At 42.0% G+C, this 21,890-nt stretch overlaps 2 long non-coding RNA genes across 2 annotated transcripts in view; one reads left to right on the forward strand and one right to left on the reverse strand.

Annotated features, from left to right (window-relative positions):
• Positions 1–21,890, reverse strand: part of LOC147313477 (uncharacterized) — a 97,065-nt gene that overhangs the window by 14,548 nt on the left and 60,627 nt on the right. The window lies entirely within an intron of this gene.
• Positions 18,817–21,890, forward strand: part of LOC147313478 (uncharacterized) — a 65,124-nt gene continuing 62,050 nt past the window's right edge. Inside the window, exons 1-2 of the long non-coding RNA XR_015125070.1 lie at positions 18,817–18,952; positions 19,931–20,555. This is a non-coding gene — a long non-coding RNA (uncharacterized LOC147313478). The remainder of the gene's footprint in view (positions 18,953–19,930; positions 20,556–21,890) is intronic.

A 21,890-nucleotide genomic window follows, 5' to 3' on the forward strand; every position in this document is an offset into this window, starting at 1 on the left:
CCTGTTGTCTTGCTATTTATATTTGTTGCACGGTTGGGTGGCACACGCACAATTTCATTTTACATGCACATGAGCTATTTCTATTCCTATTGCTAAAAATGGTGGTGCTTAGTACAAACCATAAGGAAATTCAATGTCTGACATGGGAATTCAAAGCATTGCAGAGAAAGTGATTGTCACTAAAATAGAACCTGTATCATGATTCTTAAAACTTCTGCACTGAGAATCTCTGTGAACAAATACCTGAGTTCTCCATTTTCAATTCAATTCAGTTTTGTTTATACAGCTCCAAATCACAACAACAGTCGCCTCAGTGAACAGATGATCTGTTAGCTGTTTCACAACTACTCTTTCAAGAATTTCAAGAATTTTTGAAATAAAATGAAAGTTGCAATTAGTTGAAACATCTGCGTCAAAAGATGGCTTTTTAAGTAATAGTTTTAAGAGTAGGTGTACGTAATGATATGTCTGTGAGTTGTTATTAATATTATTTTCTCTAGTTATTAAAATTGTATTTATTCAGGACCACTACTACCAAGTAGTGTGTCTCATATTTCTGGTTTTAGTTTTATAGTCCCTTGTTTTGTGTTCACTGGTTTGCTTCCTCCCCGTCTTGTTATGTCCGATTAGTCCCAGCTGTGTCCCCCTCCAGTTATCCCCTTGTTATCCTCTGTGTATTTAGTCCTCACCCATCATTGCTGTGTTGTTCTCTGTGTTCCACGATTTTCTGTGCACTCAATTTCCAGTCTCAGTTTCCCTGTTTTTCTACGTCCTTGTTTTTGGTTTAGGTTTTTCTTGTATGAAATGTTCGAGTTTTCTAACAGCAATAAAGCTGCCTTCTTTTGTTCATCCCTTTGAGTTAAGAGTCTTGCCTTTAGGTCCTACCTCTCCCTGCCACACAGTGCTACTTGACAGAATGGCGTGAGCATGAAATACAGCCAGCAGACATTCCTGAGGATCCATGGCAGCCATAGATGCGATAACCAGCAGGGAGCCGCACCTTCTTCAGCTTCTGACTGTTGTGAAGGCACTTAACCATCTGGTTCATCTGCAAGAGGGACTCGCAGGGGAGCAGGGAATCGCGCTCAAGCCCTGACTCAGGCCATCAGGACTTCCTCCTTAGCCACGCATCCACCGGTACAGTAGCAGCAACCCTGTGTGCAATTTTCACCTTCACTGCCTTGGTGCTCAGCAGCTGTTCTGGTGTTGCATGAGGTGGTCAGCACAACCTCACAGCTGCTATGCAATCCTTCAGCCGTCACTTCGCCACATGAGTGAGTTCGCTCTCCCTTGCCATGTTCTATCTACTCCTCCCCTGCCTCACTGCTGTCAAGAATATGGTCGGAGGATAAGGAACCATTCACCTCTCCGTCATTGCCTGTTTCCCTGCACCGTTTTCCAGGAAGAAGTGGCATCAGCGCCACCCACGCTCATCACCCTGGCCAGAACTTAGGACTTCCTCAAAGCAATTGGCCGTGGTGAGTGATTTTATCAAACTCCTTCAGAGCTTGGAGATAAAAACACTGAGGCCTTTTATTCCATGTTGGTGGATTTGAAAGACTCTTTTTCTTTTCAAGCCTGGAATTATTACTTCAAAGACAGTGTTACTTGTTTTCGGGCCTGTGTTTGAAAAAGGCTGTTTTCCAAGCCTGGAAATGAAAAGAAAATGCAAAGACAGAGACCTGTGAACAGATGATAAAACCTTTTGACAGGCCTGTTTTTGAAATCTTTTTTCTGGTACTGCTTGTTGCTGGGAGCTCAGGCAAGCCAACCCAGCCTCCTCTATCATCAGCTGGGGGCTGTCTCTGCCAGTTAGCCGGCGGAGATCCAGAAGAAAATATGTATTGCATGTAAAAAAAAGAAGAGGCAATGAGACATTGTTTTTTTTTTTTTTTTTTTTTAAAGATATGTGGGTCCTAATCTGGTCCGTAAAAATCTATATTTCAAAAAATAAACGAAAACAAGTCAGTAAACGGTTCAATTTACTACAGTGACAAACATCTCTCCTCAGACTCCCCAAAATGCTAGTCTGTTAGCTCTGCAGTACTAACATTTCAGAGTCTTTGGAATGTTAAAGTAATTTTAAGATGTACTCTTGATCTCATGATTGCTTTCATTTCCTTGGGCCCTAAGGCTGCACATTCTAAAGGAAACTTTAATAAAAGAATAAAAAAATATCCTGTACATTTGACTCGGGCATTTTACTTTCAATTCAATTTTATTTATATAGCACCACATATCAACAACAGTTGCCTCAAGGCATTTTATATTGTAAGGTAGACCCTACAATAATACATACAGTGTCGTGTTTCGGCTGTGTGCAGGCAGTTCACGGGGAATAAACTCAAAAGCACTGCTTTATTGCAGGCTCGAGGAAAAGATACAAAACTAAACTGGGAAAATACAAACTAAACTTCACAGTGAGGCACACTATTGAACACACAGCATGAGGGACGACGCGACATGGAACAAAGGGAGACTCTGACATAAATACACAGAAGGTAATAAGGGAAGTGGAAGCACACGGGGAACACAGCTGAGGACAATTACACATGACAGCGCGGGGAGGACATGAAACTGAAAATGCTGACACCAAGACGTGGACCTTAAACATAACAGAGAGAGTACACAGAGAGAGGCAGAGAGAACATGACGGAAAGAGGAAAACGCAGAACACAAGTATGAACAAAGCACAATAACTCACACCACTATATACACGGCCACACAGAGGGAGACAAGGGGGATAAAGACACGAAGGGAAATCCAGTAAATTAACCTGAACAACTTGGGACCCATAGAATAACAAATGAGCTTAACATGACACAGGAACACAGGAAAACTAAGAACGCTGGGTCAAATGACCCAGGATCCTGATATACAGAGGAAAAACTCGACAATCATATAATCCCCTATTAGCAAGCACTTTGGCAACAGTGGGAAGGAAAATCCCTTTTAACTGGAAGAAACCTCCGGCAGAACCAGGCTCAGGGAGGGGCGGCCATCTGCTGCGACTATTTGGGGAAAGAGAAGGAAGACAGGTGTTGCATCTTCAAAAAATAAAAATGAAATGACTGAGCCTCACACAGGAATATCGTTGCGACTTGTTTACTGAACCTTCTTTTTTAGTCACATGTACATAACATCAGTGTCCGTTCACTGCCTCCTACAGGACACTCTCTTCTTCCACTTTCTTACAAAACATTAATGTAACACAGAACCGATACTGCCTCTCCTGGCATTACCAGTGTAACACACACTCAATAACTATTATAAATACCAATATATTTATATAAACAACTAATTTCTTGCGATACCACAACAGGATAAAAGACATGCTCTGGTAGAGAGCCACATATTAGTAATAACTAATAATTAAATGCAGAGAGGTGTATAAACATATAGTGAGTGAAAAAAGGTTACTGAAGAAGAAATATTCAATGCCCCAGCAGCCTATTGCACCTATTGCAGCATAACTAAGGGAGGATTTGGGCTCACCTGATCCAGCCCTAACTATATGCTGATAATAATGAATTACAGTAGTCCAGCCTAGAAGTAATAAACGCATCAATTCGTTTTCTAGCATCACTCTGAGACAGGATATTTCTAATTTTAGAATTTTGCACAAATGGAAGAAAGCAGTCCTGTTTAATATGTGCGTTGAAGGACATATCCTGGTCAAAAATGATTCCAAGGTTCCTCATAGTGTTATTGGAGGCCAAGGTAATGCCATCCAGAGTAAGAATCTGGTTAGATACCATATTTCTAAGCTTTTCAGGGCCGAGTACAATAACCTCAGTTTTATCTGAATTAAGAAGCAGAAAGTTAGCGGCCATCCAGGTCTTTATGTCTTTAAGACATTCCTGCAGTTTAACTTTTTTTTAAAAAAAAGCTGGGGGCTTTTTTTTTTATTGGTGTGTGTTATCTGGCTTCATGGATAGATAGAGCTGGGTGTCATCAGCATAGCAGTAAAAATCTATGCTATGTCTTCTGATGATACTGCCTAAAGGAAGGATGTACAATGTAAACAGAATTGGTCCTAGCACTGAACCCTGTGGAACTCCATAATTAACCTTAGTGTGTGAAGAGGACTCAACATTTACATGAACAAATTCGAGTCTACTAGATAGATATGATACAAACCACTGCAGTGCAGTACCTGTAATATGTACAGCATGCTCTAATCGCTCTAATAGAATATTATGGTCGACAGTATTGAACGCTGCACTGAGGTCTAGCAGGACTGAGATGAGTCCACTGTCAGAGGCCATAAGAAGATGATTTGTAACCTTCACTAAAGCAGTTTCTGTGCTGTGATGAGCTCTGAAACCTGACTGAAACTCTTCAAATAAGCCATTCCGCTGCAGATGATCTGTTAGCTGTTTGACACCTACTCTTTCAAGAATTTTTGATATGAAAGGAAGGTTGGAGATTAGCCTATAATTAGCTAAGACTGCTAGCTCAAGGAATGGCTTTTTAAGCAACGGTTGAAGGCCTGTGGTACATAGCTGATTATTACAGATAGGTTGATCATTTTTAAACATTTCATACAAAAGCCTTTGTTGACAGGTTGGCTCTAGCTCAGTAGGTAGAGCAAGTCATCCACGAGCTGCAAGGTTGATGGTTCAATCCTGTCAGAATTTAGTTTGTTTTGTTTTTTTTCAAAAACCAAAGTTTCTTTTCAACATTGATTGCAATTTATGCTCATAAAAGAGTTGATGCACTCCTCATTAAAAGGTAAATTGCTGCATCCTTACACAACACAGTATCAGACAGGACAGGCTGCTTGGCCTTGGTGTATGATAACAGGGTGCTCTAGTCAACAAGAAATAGAGACTTCATTGTGTCAGATAAAGCTGACTTTAGCATGAAAATAAAATCATGATAACAACTGTAAGCAGGGAGGAGTTTTCTCACACAGGACAAGATCCCTGACTGGAGGTTAATGACTGTTGCCATGCAGAACGACCCCAAGCAGAACAAGTCAGAGAGCGCTAATTCTAAACCACAGCATGTCTTAATCAATAGCCAGTCACAAATATTTCCTGTTTCATTGTGTCTAATATATACTTTGAAGTATGAATTATACTTCACTTCTTCATGCACAGGCTGTCTGACATTGAGTGCTTGCAAGTCCACAGCTGTGGAAGGCAAATCTTTAACTGCCTGATAATAAAATAGTGTGAACTGGTAGATTGTCTCCTTAACTTCTCTCAGCAAAAGGAGAACACGACAATCCCTGGCTATTCGCAGTCTGCATACCAAGTTTCCTTAGCCAAGAAAAGTGCTTGTATGAATGAGTAAACGAGGCGCGTTACATAAAGAGCTCTGAGTGCTCAGGTAGGGTAGGAAAGCTTGTCTGTTTTCCATTTACAGATTCAAGACACCTCCTGTATGGAGACAGTCAAGTCACACGCATTGCACAGGTTCGATTGTGGCTTATTCTTCCACCTGAAGACTCTTCAGATCTTGAAGGTTCCATGGGCCCCTTCTTTGAAGTCTGAGGTTCAAGTCTTTATCCATAGATTTTCACTTGGATTCAGGTCAGGTGATTGGACCAGCCAATCTAGTAGCTTTATGTTCTTTCTCTGAAACCAACTAGTTTACTTGTGTGTGTGTTTGGGGGTCATTGTCTTCCTGAAATATTCACCCTCATTTCACTTTCATCATCCTGGAGGATGTCAGTTGATTTTTTTTTCAAGAATTACTTCTTACATGTTGCCATCCATTCTTCCTTCAATTATATGAAGTGTGCTAGTGTATGCTGTATGCTAAAAAGCAGCCCCACAACTTGATGTTTCCACCTTCAGACATCACTCTTGTTATGTTTGTTTTGAGATGATATGCAGTGCCTTTTGCCCTCCAAACATGGTGTGAGTTATGGCACCCGAAGACTTCCATTTTGGTGTCATCTGAGCAGGATATATTCTCTCAGTATTTCACAGGCTTGTCTAAATGTTGATCAGCAAACTCTAAATGCACTTCAACAATCATTTTCTTCAGTGATATAATCCTGGTGAGTGTATATACAAGCCATGGCGGTCGAGTGCACTACTTATTGCTTTCTTTGAAACAGTTGTACCTGTTTCTTCCAGGCCTTTCATTTAGCTCTCCACAGGGGGTCCTTGGCTCTCGGAAAACTCTTCTAATAATTCTTTTCACTCCTCTGTCTGAATTGGCTTCTTTCAAAATGTAAAAGAAACCACCTATATAACATAGAAACTGAACATTTACCAGTATTTTCTGAAAACCCTCTTTTTTCTGATCATTTCCTAATAACAATTACATTTACTGGTGGTGGTCAATTCTTGAAAAGGTAGTTTACGAGCAATTAATGTCATTTTTAGAAGAACATGGTATGTTAGAGGTTTTTCAATCTGGTTTTAAAGCTTTAGACAGTGCTGAATCTGCCCTTTTAAGAGTTTTTAATGATGTGTTTTTAGCAACTGACTCAGGTAACTGTTATTATTGTGCTTTTAGATTTAACTGCTGCCTTTGATACAGTGGATCATAAAATCTTAATTTCTCGTTTAGAGCAGTTGGTAGGTGTTAGGAGTACTGCAGTGCAGTGGTTCAGATCTTATATGGCAGAGTGAACTTTCTCTGTGAAACTTTGTATCCTCTGCTGCTTCTCCTCCATGTGGGGTCCAAAAGGGTTTAGTTTTTGCCCCCTTCTTTTCTCCCTATATGTGCTACCCCTTGACTCAGTCTTCAGGAAACATGGGATTTCTTTCAACTGTTATGCCGATGACTCCCAGATTTATTTCCCTCTTAAAAAGATAAATGGCAACATATGTATATGTTGCCTCAGCCTTCCTTTGTCACTTGTTATGCCATACTGTGTTCTTGCCCTGTCAAGAGCCTAGCATGTTTCTATCCTTGTTATGCTGCATTTTTAAAAATTCTGTTTGGCTTTTGTTTGGGATTTGTTATTTTTGGACATTTAAAATGCACAATAAAGGCTTGCTTTCTGTTAAGCAGTCTACATTTGGGTCCTCCACTTTGATACACCCCATTCCTGACAGGGAGAATCAAACAAAAATACCATAATCTGATACTCCAGAGAGACAGTTAGTGTTACAATTGGGATAGTTAAATGATGATTACATATCTAGAGAGGACTCCACTGAATTTGAATGCAGCAGACATTCAGTGTTATTAAAGAGCTTTTTATTCTTCTAAATAGCTGGTGTTATGCAACACTCTTTGGTAACCTCATGTTTTCAGCTCAAGTTTCCCAGCATACATGAAAAGCCCATCATTGAGAGTATGGATAGTGTGTGTATGTGTATTACTCTGTCCGTGTGTGCGTGCGTGCATATTCCCTGTGGATCAGTGCACTTTGTACTATTTGAGTTTGGCCAACAAGACAGAGACAAAGCAGTTGCTAAGCTGAATCGTTTGCTGCAGAAGCAATGCAGTGTTTGTGCTGGGTTGTTTCGGTGCCACTTCCCTGGTGATGCCCTGGGCACTAGCACCCTATCCAGGCCTCTCTTGGCTTTGTGATACCTCGAAAAGTATGTGTTCTTGTCTTGTTTATGTAATTTCAGTTATCAGATCTGGGTTAAATTGTAAAACAAATATTTGAATATATAGTATAATAATAATATTATAATAGACTGTGGGAACCCACCAAACATTTGGGGCGAAAAAGCCAGCTCCCTTAACATAAATAAATCTGTTTTGCATTTGTAATGGGGCTAAGGGCCCTTCTGGCTGTGATTTTGATACCCTGGGCAGACAGTTGGCACCATGGGATACATGCATCATTTGCACAATTTGAACAAAAGGGTATTTATGGGCACATTTATAGAGTCCTAGACATTCTTATATGTGCATCCATGTCTGCACATATATGACTGAAAAAAAGAGTTTTTAATCATGAGCTCATTCTTATAAGTACAAACAACAAGATTTGCATGTCTCGTGTTTGTGTTTTTCTGTGCCGAGACAGCCACACTTCCACACACAAATCATTTTGAAAAATATCTCCATTCACATGAAGTACAATATCAAGCAAGTGTTACTTAGCAGCAAGCCAAAACAATAACTGGCAAGACTTCCTTCACTGCATAGAAATGTTGGCCAATCGACAGCCTGCAGCCAATAACACCTACAAAGGGAGAAAAAAAAGTGTACACATTTGATGTTGCGAGCAAAAAAAAAAGAGTTATTCTTGTCCTTATGTAAAGACAGAAGAGTACTGTGCAAAAGTCTTGAGACATCTCTTATGTTTCAAGAATATTTTCTATGTAAATGGGGGGAAAGTGCAGGTATTTAGTGAAACATGCATATATACATAGAAATACAGAATAAAAGGGAAAAACAGAGATGGACAATTCAAACAAATTTTAAAGTCAATTTGTAGTATAACAAATCCTCCATACAGTCTGAAGGATCTTAGGAAGGCTTTCTAGGACTTAGGAAAAAAATCTGCTGTACTCTTCAGCGTAGTGCTGAAGAGTACAGCAGATAATTTAATTTTTAAATTATTAGTATTACTAGTAGTAGAAGTAGTAGTACGTCTTTTGTGGGAAATCACAAAATTGACTTGACTGCTCCATTCCTGGATGTGTAAAGCTTGTTAAAAAGTCCTTGTTGCTTTGAAGCTTGTCTGGTTCAGATCACTGTTTCTACAGCATAAGTTTTTTATTTCTCTGTTCAAATGTAATTGTTAAACACAGCAACGTCTTCTCCACAAACTAATGGCTTTACATCTGACTTCAGTAAATAAATTATTTTCCTCTTTATTTATAGAATATGTCTATAAATATAGAATTTATAGACATAACAAGCTCAAAAAACAAATACCAAAGTGATACAAAGATATACATCAATACAGTTTAAGCCTTTAACAATTTTGAAGCTTCTTTTTGAGAACTACGGAAGCATCCCAAGGTCCAACCCAATAAAAGAAAAAAAAAAAAGCAAGCACACACACACACACACACACACACACACACACACACACACACACACACACACACACACACACACACACACACACACAAACTTCAAAAAAGCCCCCCCATATTGAAAAAAAAAAGTCCTTTAATAAAGCCTGTGTGTTTGGGGCAACTACAACTCCCTCTGCCATTATCAGTGACGGAGGCTCCATGAGGATGCAGTGAGGTGGCTGCACCCCGGGCCTTAGGAGTGGGAATTGCAGATGCTGGGGCAGGTGGTCTTGAAACAGTTTATGGAGGGGCTTCCTCCACAAACCGGAGGGAGTGGCATGTCGGAGAGCCATGGTGGGTTCGCTGCCACCGGTTGGTGAGCTTGGAAGCTTGCAGTGCGGGAGGTAGCCAGGCCTCCACAGGATTTGCTCCCTTACTCCCAAAGTTACTTGCCAAGAAGCAAGCAGTTTCGGTGCTGGGGAAAAGCCAAACTGAGCGACCAGGTTCTTCAACACTTTCGTAGTCAGACCACACCTCCACTACAATGAGTAATAGAAGAAACACACATTGTGTGGTGTAGCCCCATAGTTCTTGTAGTGAAGAAACATGGGTCTATAGAGTTCTGTATTGACGCAAGGTAAATGAAGTGTCACAGTTTGATGCTTATTCCGTGCCCCTGGTTGCCAAGCTCTTGACACTTCGGTTAGGCACTTCTTGCTTTTTTACGGCACTGGACTTAACCAAGGGCTACTGGCAGATTCCCTCGTCTGCAGAGACCAAGGCAAAAACAGCTTTCTGCACTCTATACAGTTTGTCATGCTTCCATGTAGCTTGTATGGAGCCGTGGCCACTTTCCAGTGCCTCATGGAACAGGTCCTGCGCCCATGCACTGCATATGCTGCTGCGTACTTGGATGTTGTCATCATCCACAGTGATGTGTGGGCAGAGCATATGTAGCAGGTGGCCACAGTCCTGGAGTCCCTGAGGAAAGCAGGGTTCATGGCCAACCTGAAGAAGTGTAATGGGGGGACTGCCCTGTTGTGTACATCAGTCGGAAACTGTCGAACACAGAGACCAGATAGACCATGATGAAAAGGAGTGTGTGGCTGTAGCAGTTTAGTCTCTTCGTTATTATCTTCTGGGCTGCTTATTCACTCTACGCTCAGACCACGCCCTGCTGCAGTGGCTCTACACCATGAAGGATACCAGTGCCTGGATCACCCAGTGGTATCTGGCTTTGCAGTTCAAGGTGGTTAAAACCATCTGCCTGGTTTTGCACAGCTGACCAACTCCACTGAGGGATCTCAGCCAAAAAGGGTAGCCCATATCTGGTCCAGGGGACAGAGCATTGTGGTGGTGTTTGTCAGTGTTGGGACTAACGCGTTATTAAGTAACGCGTTACAGTAACTACGTTATTATTGTGGTAACGAGCACAGTAACTAGTTATTATGCCAAAACCGGGAACGCGTTACTCGTTACTGGGATTTAGATAGGCTCGTTATTCGTTACTTCGTGTGGTGGCTATTGCAGAGCTTCCACAGATTCAATAACATTAGCGAGTGGTGGAAGCCAGCAGGTGGATGAAGGAAAAGGGAGGCAAGAGGAGAGACCCGAAGCGGCCGCCGGTCCGAGAGTGTCAGGTGAACTGAACTTCAGGTAAGAAGTTATAACCTGCAGTCCATCTGGGTCAGATATGAACCAAGTTTAGTTGGAGTTTATTTTCGTTATGCTGACTTTTTCGTACTGCGTGCTAGCTAGCATGACGGAGTTTCTATACAGCTGGGTGGGTGCTATGTTACTGATGTTGAACTTTATTTTGTTCATAAGGTTAATTATTAGAGTTGCCAACCGTCCCGTAAAAAACGGAATCGTCTGATATTCAGAGAAAATATTACGCATTTCGTATTGAGGTGAAAAGAAACACAATTTGTCCCGGACTTCAGCTACAATGAAAAAGACACAAAGCTGGATTTATTCTGTGTTTACGCTGCACAGCTGCCTCTTCTTCTCTCATCCTCTCACCCTCCCTCTCCTGTTTCTACTTCAATCATGAAACTGATCAATGATCAGCTGATTGGCTTTTCTCTCTTGTTTGTTTATCGCTCACTTACATCTTCCTATTCAGAAGGCAGAATTTCCGAGTTCTGAGTGCAATCGAAAGCACCACGACTGCAGTTTTTGTGTTGGATGTAAAAAGCAGGCTAGGATAGAATCAGGCGTGGGATTTCTCTCGTGGAAATGTGCACATTATTTTTTTCCTTTCTATTGGTAGGTGGCACAGTGCACCTGTGGCAAGTAAGCAAGCTACAAGACTGGCAATCTTGCTGGGTATCCAGTTACGGAAGCAACACATTAACAAGAGAATTCTGAGTTACAAAGTTACTTTCCCTAGTAACTGGTTACTCTGAACGTAATGAGTAACTTGAAGTAACTGAGTTACTTTTGATAGAAGTAACTAGTAATGTAACTAAGTTACTAATTTAAATTAACTTACCCAACACTGGTGTTTGTGCAGGTGAATGAGGCTCTCTTTGGGTAGTAGGACGTCTGGTAATAACGAATTACAGCGGTCCAGCCAAGAAGCAAAAAATGCATAAGCTAGTTTTTCAGCATCTCTCTGAGACAGGACTGTAGCAGGGTTTGCTGCTGTTAGCAACACTGAGGCAGAAGTGTTGGAGATATGTAGGTTTTTAAAATTAACAATTTATATTTGCATTTAAAGTTATGAAATTGATTCGTTAAACATGTTTGTGGTTTTAGTGTAAAAAATATAACTTTTTTTCTACTCAGTTTCATGTTTTTTGTCTGAATTTGCACTGTTACATTTTGTGAAAGATGGTTAGATGCAGGGAAACTGGCATTCCAGTGGTGAAAGCTTTCTGGTACATTTCTGAAAGAGGGATACAGGGAAGAGAACCTGGCATCCCAGTGCCAGAAAAGTGTTTCTACAAATTGCAAAGGTGGGGTAGTTGAGCAATTTTTTACGTATTTATTTTTTATATTTACAAATGATAGATGGCAGAGAACTGACATCCTGAAGTCACAAGGGTTCCCTGCTGCTTTTGCAGTGATAGATGCAGAGAAGCTTGTTGCTGCATTTTGCGAATGACGGCCAGAGAAAAGATTTGGCATCCCTGTGCCGCAAGGTTTCACTGCTTTTTTGCACTGCACTGATGTGGAAAAACAAGCATCCCAGTTGCAGAAAATTTGCTGCTGCATTTGCAAAGAAGGGAAAGAGGTCCTGGCAACCTGGTGCCAAAGCTTGCTGCTGTGTTAGCAAAGGAAGGATAGTGAAAGAGAACCTGGCATCCTACTTCCAAAAGCTTGCTTCTGCATTTGAAAAGGAGGGATAGAGAAAGAACCTGGCATCCCGGTGCCCAGGTCCAGATAGTTTTCAAGAAGAGTTTTGCAAAGAATTTTGGCCTATCCTGGCCTACTTTTTTCTGAATGGTTACACAGACTCTATTTTCAAACATGAACTCTGCCATCATTAGTCTACATCTTAAACCCGACAAGGACCCTGCCATACCATCCAGCCACCACCCAATTTAATTTATACCTTAAAATACTTTGCAACGTCCATGCCAGAAGATTAGGAAAAAAAAATCACTCCACTGACAATATATTCTGACCAGACAGATTTTCTCAGAGGTAGACAGTCAATGAATAATACACACAGACTAATAAATATAATAGATTATTGCTCTATCAACAAATTAGAAACCACAGTCTCCTTAGATGCAGAGAAAGCATTTGACTACTTATTTTCACTGATCCCTAATAAACCCTTTCTTACTTGTTTTAAATAAAGATTTCTATGGAAAAATAAACCATCACGGACAAGTCTAAAAACTCTACAAAAACCAAAACACAACAGTGGTCTAGAACTACCAATTTTTTATCATTTCTTATCCAGTAGATTTATATATGTCTCAAAATGGGTTAAACCAAGCTAATTAGACAGCCCTTAGCTGGACCAAGGACAAGCATTCTGTGGAAAAGTAAAAGTCTCTAATTTGCCTTTCATCAGCTCCAGTATTAAGCAATGTAACTGCTTTAAAAGCTTCAACATAAACACCTCTCTGACAGCTTGGTGGGAATTCTTAAAAATAACTAAAATAAACTAAGTCTAAGTCACCCATGTGGAACAATCCAGATACATATGAGAAAAAGAAAATACTAAGTTGTTCATTGTGGCATCAGAAAGGGTTAAAAAAAACAAGAACATGTTAAACATGAAGGAAAGTGTATTTCATTTGAAGAACTTCTATCAAAATATGGAACCAGCAACAGTAAGTTTCTTGAATATCAGCTACTGAGTCCATTGTACAGAAAAAATTCAATCCCAATCAACTGAATCTAGAAATACTTTTTTGCTGGACAGAAATATGCTTGAACACCTTCAAAATGACTAAAGGCTTCAACTTAAAATTTACACAATACAACATTCTCTATAGAACAACCGTACAGGGCAGAGGTTATTCCAAATGTGTCTTAAACACTCAAACTTATGCTCCCATTGCAAAGACAACTCTGCTGAGAACTACTTTGCGGTCCTGCATGCCTGTTCTGAGGTTTTGGCAGGGAATATGTGAAGACCTATCCACATGGTTTAGTTGTTGTATCCCAACCAAACCCAAGCTGTGCATCTTAGTGAACTACACGTGGAAGGAAACACATCACATATACTCCTTACTTCCTTATGAATCACTAAGAAAACTATCCTCATGAAATGGAAATCAAAAAACAGTTTATGTATCAATCAATATAGAAATGACCATCTAGATTACATTAAGAGAGAATGTCTGCCTCTTCAAAAAACTAACTGGATGAATTTGTCTCTCTCTGGTCCCCAATGATCAATTCCATTACTGACGACTGTAGTCTTGTTTTCCTGGATGCCTTGCAGGTGGATGAGGATGGTCTCCAGTTGTTGCAGGCCCTAAGCCGACTTTTACTGTTTATTATGGCATCCAAAGAGTTTTTTGGTCTTATCTGACCCAGACTATATTCTCCCAATATTTTACAGGTTTTTGTAAATGTTGTTCAGCAAACACACTTCAACATGCTTTTTCTTCAGCAATGAAGTCGTAGTGCGTGTGCATACAGGTCATTGCAGTTGAGTGCATTACTTATTGCTGGCTTTGAAACAATTGTGCCTCCTGATTCCAGGTCTTTCTGTAGCTCTCCACAAGTGGTCATTGGCTCTTGAACAACTCTTCTGATAGTTCGAGTACTTCGAGTCTAAAGTTTTACTTAAATGTTGATGCAGGAAAATCACCAACCCAAACAAACAGGCTTCAGCAGACTACCTTGGATGCTGTATGATGGCACGTATGATCCTCACCACAACATCCCAAGAAGAATATCCAAGTCATATAAAAAGGAGAGAACTACAAAGGCAGCGTTGTTAAAAACAGCACTAACTCTCTATACTGCACCTACTCTCTTTGGAGACTACTGGATTTGACTGGGTAACCATAACTACCTCTGAGTTAAAAAGCATTTTTGTTAAGGTCCCTGTGGCTTGGACCCAGGGTTTTGAGTTGGGGTTTTTTTGTGAGTTCTGTTTTGGTTTTGTTTTACGTTCAGCTCTTTAGTTTTCTGATTGTTGATCATTTGTTCCTGTATGAATTTTGAGTTTTGTTATTTCATGCCCTAGGCCCTTGTCTTGCTCTTGTTTATAGGTTTGTTAGTTCCGTTTTGTGATTGCTCTGTTTCCCAATATCTGCCTGGTTTTCGATGTGTTCTGTCTCTGTGGTTGTTTAGTCTCCCTGATTAGTTGTGTCAAGTTAGTCTTTTATCCCCAGTCAGTCATATCTCTATGCTAAGTTTCTATATCTAAAAACTGTTTCATGTTAACAGTTCATTTGTAGATTCTGTTCAGCTGTGTTCCCTAGGTGTTTCCACCCTGCCCTTACCTTACATGTGTATTTAAGTCTTTGGCACATCATCATCATGATCACGCGGACTGGGAAATGTTTCACGTGGCCGCCAGAGACATTGATGAATACACAGACTCAGTCTGTGGATTTATCAGGAAATGCGTGGAAGATGTCGTCCCATCCAGAACAGTCAAATCCTTCCCAAATCAAAAACCCTGGATTAACGGAGATGTTCGCGCGGCACTGGCGGCACGGAACACCGCCTTTGCCTCCGCGAACACATCGGACTACAAACACGCACATTACCAACTCCGGAAGACGATCAAAGCAGCCAAACGTGAGTACAGGGACAGGGTGGAGCAACAGTTTGACAACCCTCGGAGTATGTGGCAGGGACTAAACACGATCACAGACTTTAGAGGGAAAACCAGCACACCGCAGACCACGGCCTCTCTGTGTGAGGATCTAAACGTATTCTACGCTAGATTCGACACAGCGAACACCATGAGACCGGACAGTGTGCGCACCGCGGATGACGTCAGTGCGCACACTGTGTCTGAGGAGGATGTGCGGAAGTGCTTCAGGAAGGTGAACGCACGCAAAGCTACTGGTCCGGACGGGATTCCTGGCCGCGTCCTCAGGTCATGCGCGGCTCAGCTGGCTGGAGTGTTCACGCACATCTTCAACCTTTCCCTCTCTCTGTCTGTAGTCCCAGCCTGCTTCAAAATGGCCACCATCGTCCCTGTACCCAAATCCTCCACCATCTCCTCATTGAACGACTGGCGACCTGTAGCCCTGACCCCCATCGTAAGCAAATGCTTCGAGAAGCTGGTCAGGGACTTCATCTGCTCTGCACTACCCGACTCACTGGACCCTCTACAGTTTGCATACCGCCACAACAGGTCCACTGATGATGCCATAGCCCTGACACTACACACTGCCCTGTCACACCTGGAGAAGAGAGACACGTATGTGAGAATGCTGTTTGTAGATTACAGCTCAGCATTCAATACCATCGTTCCCTCGAAGCTGGACAGGAAACTGCAGGATCTAGGACTGAGCAGCTCCCTCTGCAGCTGGATCCTTAGCTTCCTGTCTGACAGACGCCAGGTGGTCAGACTGGGCAGCATCACCTCATCCCCCATCACACTGAACACTGGTGCTCCACAGGGGTGTGTACTGAGCCCTCTCCTGTACTCACTCTACACCTACGACTGCACAGCCACTAACAGCTCCAACATCATTGTGAAGTTTGCGGACGACACTACAGTGGTGGGTCTTATCACCAACGGTGATGAGACGGCTTACAGGGAGGAGGTCAGCGCCCTGACCCACTGGTGTCAAGACAACCATCTCACCCTCAACGTCGCAAAGACAAAGGAGTTGATAGTGGACTTCCGGAGGTGCAGAGAAGTACACACCCCCATCACCATCAACGGCGCTGCTGTGGAGAGAGTGAGCAGCTTCCGGTTCCTTGGAGTACATCTGGCTGAGGATCTTACGTGGTCAGTACACACAAACAAAACAGTGAAGAAGGCGCAGCAGCGCCTCTTCTTTCTCAGGAGACTGAAAAGATTCGGCATGAGCCCCCGCATCCTCAGGACCTTCTATCGCTGTGCCATTGAGAGCATCCTCACTGGATGCATCACCACCTGGTATGGCAACAGCACCGCCTACAACTGCAAAGCTCTCCAGCGAGTAGTGCGGTGCTCTGAACGGATAATTGGAGGTGAGCTTCCCTCCCTCCAAGACATCTACAGGAAGCGGTGCCTGAGGAAAGCGGGGAGGATCATCAAGGACTCCAGTCACCCCAGCCATAAACTGTTCAGACTGCTTCCATCAGGAAGGAGGTTCTGCAGCATCCGGTCCCGTACCAGCAGACTGAGAGACAGCTTTTTCCATCAGGCCATCAGACTGCTGAACACGTCATAGACACCTCAGCTTCACTACTGGAACTTCAACATTATGCACTCCACACTGTATATAAATGCCACTTGTTTTGCACATATTCAACTCTGTATATTTTATATATTTTATTATTATTATTATTATTATTATTTTATTTTATTTTTTTACTATTTAATTTGTAAAAATGTGTATACACACACACACACACACACACACACACACACACACACACACACACACACACACACACACGTAGGAAAATATTTAGTATACACATCCAGAAATGCATACACTATTATATATTGTACATATATTTATTAGTTTCAGGTTGGCCATTCTTGTATTTTGCTCGTTTGTGTTGTTGTGTTTGCACATCTCTGTTGCTTGTGGGGCTCACACACAAGAATTTCACTCGCATGTGCTGTGCCAGTGTGCCTGCACATGTGATGTGACAATAAAAAGTGATTTGATTTGATTTGATTTGATCATATCTGCTCACGCTGTTCTCTCCTTCTGTGCCCGAGTATTTTGCATTTTTGAATGCTTGTGTACTAGCAATAAAGCTGCCCTTTAAGTTTATGTTTAGTCTCACAAGTCCTGGATTTGGCTCCATTCCCTGCCTACCACACAGCAGCACTGTGACAATTATATTGGTTAACAGTGGGAGTTGCATTCACATGCTCTGTAATGAGAACAGAAGAGAGAGACGTTTTGCTGAATCAGCAGAAAACATTTCATTCACGTTACAAAGCAGTTCAATATTTTTTTTAAAAAGTCAGCACACTTGGAACAGATAGCACAAGACACATAATTACTGCTGTTTGACCACGTCCCCTATCAAAAAGCTGTGTTGTGCACTTTCTTCAGCATTCTGTCACAGTATCTCTGCAGAAGAGGGACAATGTCCTGGCCAAATGCAGAAAGTATTGGGCTACTTTAAACACATTCCAGTAAGTGGTGCAGAATTAGAACTGCAATAAATTGAACATGGACAAAAGAAACAGTCACTTATACAAGGCATTCCAACCAGAAGTAATTTGACTCTGAACATGGCAAAAAGCATCCACAGAAACGAGCAGCCACTGCAGGATGTCCTCTCTACAAACAACACCAAGACTGCCAAACTATAGCTGCAGAGGTTGGAAACCCAGAATATATATTTTACATAATTTATTTTCCACTGTATTGTCTGACTGCATGTAAGAGAGAAATAGTGTCCGTAAGTTAGCAATGTGTCCATCAGGAACAATTGGCTCTGGGAGCTGGCTTTTTAAAAATGGGATCTAGTTCCTGCCAGAGTCAGAGAAGCTTTTCTTTTCTTTTCTTTCCCTTATGCCCCCCCACGTAATTGGCCAACTACATAATGTGTTCACACCAAACAGCCATTGGTCCGTGCTGAGCAGGAAGGGGAGGGGCAGAGTTACTAACTGAACGCACACACATGCGTGTGTGTATGTGTGCTGAGACTTGTGTGTGTGAGAGAGATTGAGAACAACACATGCTACATAGATAACAAGCTGGCTATAGGTTCCTCTTGTTTCTTCTCTTCTTTCTGGGGGAGAACTCGGCCATTAGTATGCTGGCAGATACACCAGTTCCTCATCAGATTCCAATTAATTCCCAATACTTAAATACCAGTTGGTGTTCCAGAATCTGCCAGATAATCTGCTACTGCCAAATGGTAAATCAGCCTCCAAAGATTTTTTTGTGGTTATTATTTTTCCTTCACGCTGACCCTTGTATGCCATTTTCAGTTATCCTGCCTCAAGAGCAAATTTAGATGACCCAGCAGCTCCCCAGAAATAAAGTCAAAATATTTCTATCACCCACTGGGGTCTGGCTGCAATATACATCATAAACCTCACCTTCTCCATGTTAGTGGATGGGACTTGGGTCAAAGTAAAACAAAAATGTTCTCCTCAGACACATTTCTCCTAAAGATGCTTGCTGTCTTTACTAATAGTTCTTATCATGTTGATTTGTGTTCAAGGGGTATTGTTTTACTTGAGTTTGATTCTAATTACTAACTTGCTATAATCTGCGTGCAACGTAATCATGACAGCTTTGACTGGCAGCGGCATTCACAGAGAAACTTGTGTGTCTCTCTCTGTTCGAGAACGGCAGATAGAACGGGACACTAAGAGAGAAGGTCCAGTGTTTACTTTCTAAAACCATGGCTGACTGTTTCAAAGTGACAGCATGAGTTGTTCTGCAGTAAACTGAACTAACCGGCAGAAGGACCCGAGGCTCCACCACACTTTTCTGGTAAGTAAAATGTGTGTTTTTAAGCTAATCAGTAATTATTGTCAGCTGTCAGGGAAAGCTGTGCTCATCTGGTAATCTGTGGGGGTCTTTTCTCTGTATGTATTATTGTAGGGACTACTGACTGTTGTTGTGATTTGGTGCAGTATAAATTAATTTAATTAAATTTAATTAAATTTAATTTATTGTATAGGTAGATATATAGGTATATATATAGGTACAGTGTATAGGTACATATATATAATTTATTCATTGGGAATGAATAGCAAAAAAGAAAAGATGTATACAGTCTAGAGAAATATGTACAAAACAATAGAAAGGCACACAATGGAGAGCAAATAGCTTGGAGGAAAAGCAAAGAAAAGAGTTGGTCTGAATAGAGTCTGTGGCCTGAGTGATGAGGGTGAGACCATGGTTCAGATTAGTGAGGTGGGTGATTGTGTTTGTTTGCAATCTCAATGGCCCAGAGGAAGAAACTGTTAGCGAGTCTCGAGGTGTGGGACCTGATTGACCTGAGCGATCAGAGGGCAGTGGGTCAAACAGGTGGTGGGCCGGGCCATTATCACCCATAATGGCCCAGGTTTTCCTGAGACAGAAGGATCTGGCGACAGCCTGCAGGGTTGGCAGAGGGTAGCTAATGATTTTTTGGGCAGTGTTAATTACCCTCTGTGCAGCCTTCCTGTTCTCTGTAGTGGCCCTTGAATACCAAACACTCAGGCAGTAGGAGGGCACTCTCTCCACTGAGGAGCAGTAGAAGGCCAACAGCAGCTTGTGGTCCCGGTTCTTCTTTCTCAGGACAGGGAATAAGTTCAACTGCTGTTGGGCCTTCTTTACCAGGGCGCTGGTGTTGTGGGTTTGGGAGGGGAGGGGGGGGATCTGTAGGTGGTCCAGTTTGGTGTTGAGGATGTCTGATATTATGGTGTTGAACACTGAGCTGTAGTCCATGAAGAGCATCCTCACATAGCTCTTTGTGTTCTCCAGATGGCTCAGCGCTCTCTAAAGGGTCATCGTGATGGCATCCTAAGGGGACCAATTTGCTCTGTCTTTTTGGGAATCAGAATGCTGGTGGATGCCTTCAGACAGGGGGGAACCGTGGCATGAGTCAGGGAGAAGTTGAACAGAGTGGTGAGGATCTCTGGCAGCTGGGATGCCATCAAAGCTGGCAGCTCGCCTGGGGTTCACTGCTCTTAATCTCCTCCTGACCTCATGTTCCTGGAGGAGGAAAGGGGGTGAGCTGGGTGGGGGGTAGCTGCAGGTGGAGAACCTCTCCTGGTCCCTTAACACCAGCTCCTTAACTAAAAAGTCCCAACAGCATCTCTACTTCCCGAGGAACCCGAGAAAAGCCCATCTCCCACCACCCATTCTCACCACCTTTTACAGAGGGACTATCGAGAGTGTCCTGAGCAGCTGCATCACTGTCCGGTATGGTAACTGCACTGTATCAGATCGCACTACCCTACCAGGAATAGTGAGAACAGCTGAGAAGATCACTGGAGCCGCTCTTCCCTCCATCACAGACACCTATTGCACCCGCTGCATCTGCAAAGCCAATAACGTTGTGAAAGACCTCACACACAGTCTTCACCCTGCTGCCTTCTGGAAAGAGGTACCAGAGCATTCGGGCCCTCACTGCCAGACTGCGAAACACACACGCATACCTTCATACATCAAGCTACTTTTTGCACAATGCTCAGTGTTTTGCTCAGTTTGTCATTGTTGCACTGTTCTATTGTACTGTTATGTTTGCACACTCTTTTTTGCATCGTTCTGTTATGCCTGCTGTTGCACTGTCTTTGTTTTGGGGTTTGTCTTTTGCAGTTTTTGCACACTTGCACTTTATGTAGTCCTGTGTTGATTATCTGTTATATGTAGCACCATGGTCTTGGAGGAATGTTATCTTGTTTCACTGTGTACTGTACCACTGCACCTGGCTAAAATGACAATCATCCAGCCTTGTTTTAATGACCCATGTGCTTTGACAATCCAACCACCTCTCTCTGCTCCTCATCCCTACCTACATCCCCCTCAGGAAACAGACCCTCAAAGTCAAATAACTGTTGACCAAAGTGCTGTACATTCAAAATAATTGAAAGAGATAAAAACATAGGAAGTCATGAATTTTTAAAAAAAGTATAAAATGTGAAGATTTGATTAAGAAATACGATAAATAAAGTACAAACTCATTCTGATTTAGAAGAAAAGGAATAAAAGTGGGTTTTCACACAGGTTTTGAAAGTGTCTTGGGGAGGTCCTGATGTGAAGGGGCAGTTTGTTCCACAGTTTAGGAGCAGTCACAGCAAAGGCCCGATCTCCTCTGTGCTTTAACCTGGACCTCGGGACAGCTAGGAGCATTTGATCCGCAGACCTCAATGATCTTGCGAGAGTGTACCAGTTCAAAAGATCAGAAAGTTATGAGGGTGCTAATCCGTCCAATGCCTTGAAAAATGAATAATAGAATCTTAAAATCTGGCAGCTATTGTAAGGATGCTAGTATAGGAGATATGTGGTCTCGCTTGTGTGTGCCAGTTAGTTACAGTACAAGTTATTTGGATGCGTTACCATTTTGTCAAGGTCTAAAAGGAGAGTCGGACTGTTACCCGCAGATGAGAGGAAACTGAACTGAAGCATCAAGGCTAAAGTCTGCCATGAAGTGGAAACTGCTAAAACACCAGCATCATTGTCACAAAAAAAACTAATTTTGTATTCACATGAACTGATAATGGTGCCAAAGAAGATTTTGCTACAAAATCAACACCTTCAAGTGAGAATTGTGGAAGAAATACCTTCTGGACAAGTTTTATGGTTTGACAAAAGTCAATGCAAACATCTACGTGCCTTTGTTTATTTAATTTTTGACTGTGCAGATTTGTCAGTGTATAAATTACATTACAATGCAACAACTACTACTGTGCCCCAGACAGTGAACTTTGAACAGACTTCC

Source organism: Aulonocara sp. 'chitande type north' Nkhata Bay, linkage group LG15 (assembly GCF_057382095.1).
Source record: "Aulonocara sp. 'chitande type north' Nkhata Bay isolate Kocher_YH1m ecotype deep benthic linkage group LG15, A_spYH_male_GT1.1, whole genome shotgun sequence".
NCBI classification, from domain to species: Eukaryota; Metazoa; Chordata; class Actinopteri; order Cichliformes; family Cichlidae; genus Aulonocara; species Aulonocara sp. 'chitande type north' Nkhata Bay.